The sequence below is a fragment of the Octodon degus genome, unplaced genomic scaffold, assembly GCF_000260255.1.
Source record: "Octodon degus isolate 3935 unplaced genomic scaffold, OctDeg1.0 scaffold00100, whole genome shotgun sequence".
Lineage (NCBI taxonomy): Eukaryota > Metazoa > Chordata > Mammalia > Rodentia > Octodontidae > Octodon > Octodon degus.
The window spans coordinates 1,293,631-1,299,896 of NW_004524676.1; positions in this window are offsets into that span (position 1 = coordinate 1,293,631).

Below are 6,266 nucleotides of genomic sequence, written 5' to 3' on the forward strand. Positions count from 1 at the left end.
TAAAATGTATAAGGTTCAAGAACTTGTCTAGGGCCAGGGATATAGCTCAGTGGCATAAATGCCTGCCTGGCAAACTAAAGGTCCTGAGTTCAATCACCAGTACAGGAAAAAAAAAAAAAAAACTTGTCTGTTTTGCCAAAACCACACAATGAAATAACAATAACAAAGAACAATGGCCGGTATCTCTGATGAACACTGCAGCAAACATCCTATAGGAAACACGACCAAAGCTAACCCAGCAACGTACCTATCCATAATCAAATCTTTTTTTTTTTTTTTTTTTGCGGAACTAGGGATTGAACTCGCCCTTGCGCTTGCCAGGGAAGTGCTTATTCTACTGAGCCATCTCCCCAGCTATCCATAATCAAATCAAATTCATGTGAGAGGTTCAAGAATGCTTTAATATATAAGTGAATAAGTGTGACTTATCACATTAACAGAAAAAGATGAGAAAAACTAAGATCATTTCAGGAGATACCAAAAAATTCATGTAAAAAAGCCAAGAGCCAGGCCTGGTGGTGCAATCATCCCAGCACTCAGGCGCTTAGGGCAGGAGGATTGCCAAACTTCAGCGCCGGCCTGGCGTGGTTACACCATGAGTTCCAGCTCCGTCTGCTTAGGTAAAAACAATGCAACTCAACACACCAAAGGCCAGGTGTGGCCAAGCTGTACACAGAGAGAGGAAAGTTGTAGCTTTTCCTCTTGATCTGCAACAACACAAAGATACTCACTTTACCATTTCTATTCAACCTAGTATTGGAAGTCCTAGCCAGGAAAATTAGGGAGGAGACATCAAATTGGAAAAGAAGTTAAATTATGTTTGATTGTAGGCAGTGTAATCTTATATACAGAAAGCCATAAAGACTCCACTAAAAAGGAGTTTGAGGGCCTTGGAGATAGCTCAATAGAATAAGCACTTGCCTGGCAAGTGCAGGGTCCTGAGTTCAATCCCTGGTACCACAAAAAATAAATAAATAAATTAATTAATTAATTTTAAAAAAAGAGTTTGAACTAACCAATAATTATATCAGTTTGCAGTACAAAAAAATCAACATACAACACCAGTAGCAATATATATACACAAATAGACAAGAAAACCATTTCATTTATAACAGCTACAAAGGGCCAGGGAGATAGCGCAGTAGAACAAGCGCCTGCCTGACAAGCGCAAGGTCCTGAGCTCAACCTCTGGTTCCGCAAATAAATAAGTAAATAAATAAAAGCTACAAAACTTACTTAGGGATAAATCCAACCATGGAAGCAAAAGATCTCTATGCTAACAATTGCAGGATGTTGTTGATGAAGAAATTGGATATAACAGAAATAAGTGAAAAGGTATCCCATACTCAGAGAAGCAATGTTTTTCAGTTTCCATGATACCGATGAAATTTACATATTCAGCACAATCCCAACCAAGATGCCAATAACATTCTTCAAAGAAATAGGAAAACAATTATACATTCTTATGGAGCCACAAAATAAGACCTCAAATAGCCAAAACAATTTTGTGCAAAAAAGAATTAAAGATGGATGCGTCACACTACCTGATTTCCAAATATACTACAGAAGTGTATTAGCCAGAAGGGCACACAAATAGATGTGTGTGCAAATGGAACAGAACAGATGACACAGAAATAAATCCAGACCAGTGCTCAACTGATTTTTGATTTAAAAATTGCCATGAACATACGTCAGTGAAAAACAATCTCTTTGTTACAGTTTATGTCTGAATGCCCCCTCACAAGCCTCATGCATTCTTATATCTTATCTCTCCATCTATCTATTTATTTGTTGTTGTTTGTTTTATATGTCTATCTATTTATTTGGTACAAGGTCTCACTATGAAGCTCAGACTCATAGCGATCCTCCTGTCTCAGCCTCTCCAGTGCTGGGATTACAGGCATGTGCCACCACGCCCAGACTCAGTGGCTGGCACAACGTGCCTGGAGTTCTGGGGCTGGCACAGCGTGTGGTACCGGGTGATCAAACCCAGGTCCTTGCGTTTACCAGGCAGGCACTTAAACCACTGAGATATCTCCCCAGCCCCTCATGCACTTTTAAGATGGGGCTTTTTCAGAAGCAGCTGAATTTAGTGTGTGACTGAGTCACAATACAATGCAGGCATTACAGGTGCTAGGATTAAGGGTTAGTGATTGCTGGAGTGGCACCATCCCAATCCCAGTAGATCAGATAGTTAAGCTGGCCAAAAGGGGCTTGCTTCCCCGTTTTTGCTCTTGCTGTTTTTGTCACCTTCCGCTGCCATGACCTGTTGCCCCTCTGCCATGTGCCACCCTGCCTGAAAGCCAGCCAACTATAGGCTGAAACTTCTACCAACTATATCCACAACAGACCTATCTCCCTTTACCTTTGGGTGTTGGGTACTTTGTCTCAGCAATGAGAAAAATAGCTAAGATATCGTTCAATAAATGCTCCCAAGAAAACTGGCTGTCCACACAGGGAAATGAAGCTGGAGGCTATTACGCACAATATTTTGTCTTGTCACACACAAAAATCAGATTAAATGGGTTAAATACTTTTAAAAAATGTATAACCTGAAATGATTACATTACTTGAAAGAAAATGTGGATTCTCTATGATTTTATTCTAGGCCAGGATATTTCGGATAAGATCCTGGCAGCGTCACAAGCCAAATGGAACAAGGCAGAGTATGCCAACCTGAAAAGCACCCGCATAGTGAAGAAAATGGTCAACAAACAACAGAGACAACCCGTAAGATGACAGGCAATGCCTGCAAGCTACACATCTAACAAGAATTAATATTCTGAATGTGTAGGGAGCTCAAACAACAGCAATAGCAACAGCAATAATAGTAATCTGATCTACTTCTATTTATTTGGATTGACAATATTCTATTATTACACAGATTTTTTTTTATTTGATGCAGGACAATTGAAGTTGTTCGTTATGATGTCCATGTATTCCATTGGTATTTGTTCCACTTCCCCTTTCTTCCCTCTCTTTTATTAACATATGTTTACAATACCTAATAAATACATTCACCATGGGAACATACACTAACGGCATCTCCATTCTTTTTACTCCACAGGAGAGATGCAAATGTCTAGCAGGTATATGAACAAATGTTCAACATCACTAAGCATCTGGGAAATACAAGTCAAAGCCACAGTGAAATACCCACTGCACCCAGAAGAGAATAGCCATTATCACAGAGATAAAAATAGAATAAATGGTGGCACAGGTGTGTGGAGGGGGGATGCCTCACACACGGTTGGTGGGAATGGAAATTAGTACAGCCATTATGCAAAACAACATAAAGCTGCCTCAAACAATTAAAAATAGATGGACCATAAGACTTAGAAGAGGGCCAGCAAGAGCTCAGTGGACTAAGTGCCTGCTTAGGCAAGCTCAGGGACTGGGGTTCGATCCCCAGTACCCCACTGCATGCTGGCCCTGCCCCCTGGCGCACTGAGCCGGCAACCAAGTCCGGATGTGGTGGTACACGTCTGTAATCCCAGTGCTGGGGAGGCTGAAAACAGGAGGATCACTAAGAGTCTGAGCTGCGCAGTGAGACCCTGTACCAAATAGATTTTTAAAAATTGGAAGAATGGAACACCAGGTATATATACAAATAAAATAAGTATGTCAAAGAGATCTCTGCACTTACATGTTTATTACAAAACTATTCAGAACAGCAACGGCATGGAACAACCTTGTGATGGCTTGTGTCTAGATGTCCCCCAAAGTCTCCCACAGTAACAGGCGGGGCTCTTTTTCATCACTCCTGCCCTCCTCCCACTGTGGGTCTCATCCTGCAGAGGCTCCCTGCCCCCACCCTCGCAGGGCCTGACCACAGGGAAAGCACAATGTTGGGGGCGGAGCAACAGGGAAGGGCTGCACTGGCTGATGCAGAACAGTGACAGGGCTTGTTTGCGCCACATCTGCAAGCAGCGCTTGCTTACTGCTTCCCTACCTACTAGACTGTGAGCTCTGAAGCCAGGCTTTTTGCTTTTGATGCCCAAGGAGAGGTTGGAAAAAAACAGGCGATGAGGAGAGGGTAGTGAGAGGGGCTGGGCAGGATGGAGAGGAAGGAAGGAGGCAAAGGAGGCCAGGATGTTTGCCGAGTGCCTTCTCTCAGGGGCTGGGCCTGAGCACGGTGACATAGATCTCTCGAGGTCAAAATACCCACAGTAAGTACAGTGATGCTGGGCCCCGGGCTACAAGCTGTGGGTGGATTTTTCTCATTTAGTTTACCCAACAATCCTATTTTATTTTATTTTATTTCCTTGAGACAGGTTCTCACTATGTAGCCCAGACTGGCTTCCAACTCACAGCCTTTCTCCTGCCTCAGCCTCCTGAACGCTGCGAGTACGAGCGTGCACCGCCGCACCTGGCAGATCCCATTTAAATGTACTGAGTGAAATGCTTGGTGTGAAATAGCAGAGCAAGGATGGGAACTCTAGCTGGATTTAAACCCAGAAAAGAACAAAGGAAGAGGGAAGTGAGGCTGGAATGGGGCAAGTGGGGGTGATTCAGTTGGATTACAGAACCCCAGGAGAGGAGGACACCTAAGATGAGGATAAGTGTGGAATTTCCCAGTGGCCTAGCAGTGCCCTAACCTCAAGGATCCCAACCACTGCCCCTCGAGTCTGATCTCAGTGGGATTGTGCAAACGTGTCTGGACCTGGAGTGTGTGATGCTGGAATTGATTCATGTTGCAACGCTAGGATCAAGGGTCCTGGGATTAAAAGTGTGAGTGCTGCCTGCCCTGAGGAGCCTGGATCAGGTATCATGGATACCCAGTGCTGTGACTGTCCTTTTGCTGCTTTGCTGCCTCCTGCCCACCATGAACTGTTTTTCCTCTGTGATGCCACCTTGCTGTGGAGCCAACAGATTATGGACTGAAACCTCTACAAACTGTGAGCTAAATGAACCTTTCCTCCTTTAACTTTGAGTATCAGGTGTTTTGTTATGGCAACAAGAAAAGTAAATAATGCAAACCTAATGTCTTCAACAGATGAATGGACAAAAGTGTGTTGCATATTTATACACATAAGAATACACTTTGGGCGTGAAATCCTGTTATTTCTAGCAGCATAGAAGATCCTGGAGGGTACATGTTAAGTGATATACACCAGGCACAGAAAAACAAATACCATATGATCTTGCCCACACCCAAAACCTAAGAAGCTGGAAAGAGTAGAAGACTGGTTGCCAAAGCCTGGGAGGGATAAAGAAGGATGTAGACACAAAGTAGCAGCAGATACAAAGTCATAGTCTTGCATAAAGTTTAAATAAATCAGAGGAATAATTAACGCTGTTATACTGCACAGTGTGGTAACTATTGTTGTCAGTGTTGTGCTGAATAGTTAAAGGGAGGATTTGGAACATTCTTTTGTTTGTTTGTTTACTTTAAAGAGGAAAAACAAAAACAAAGGCAGAAAAAAGCAACACAGAACAATACAAATGGTTCAGAATTTCAAAACAAGAATAGAAAATTAACAATGGTTGCTATATTACATATTGTTATCATCAAATTTGTTGCTCAGATTACCAGATATAGGTGTGTAAGATTGGTCAAACAATTAAATATTAACCTTTCCTTTCAATAGACCTTAATTTTTTCTTGTCCTTTTTATTCTTTATTATTCAATTTTTGTTTTTTTAGTGGAACCAGGGATTGAACTCTAGTAAGCCACCTCCCTGGCCCCCTCAATTTATTTTAAAGAGAGTATAATAGTAATAATTGATAAGATGTTAGAAACAGTGCACATTTAAAAGAACAAGATGAAGGCATTCAACCATGGTTTCTGTATTGCACATTGCTGTCCCTAATGTAGTTGCTCAGATTGTAGATATTAACAGATAGTTAGTGAAAGTAAAAATTTTAAACATAACTGCTACTTTCAAAAAAACTGACAGAAACTAGTAGTACATTCATCTCAGCCATCCTGTATGTGTACTTGCATGATGTTTCCCCCTTCCTCATCTCCTATCTTTTCTCCTTTCCCTCATCTCCATTGTTTATTCCTTATGTTCAGTTTCTTTCCATTTTACTATATCTATTGTACCTTTCTGATTTTATTTATTCTTTCAGGATCTTACACTAGGGAGATAATATAATATTTACACACGTGAGTCTGATTTATTTCACTTAAGAGTCTAGCCTCTAGCTGCATCCATTTACCTATAAAGGCCTCAAGTTTGTCTTTCTTTATAGCTGAGTAATACTCCATTGTATAAAATATCACATTTTTTAATCCATTCCTCAGTTGATATAATGCATG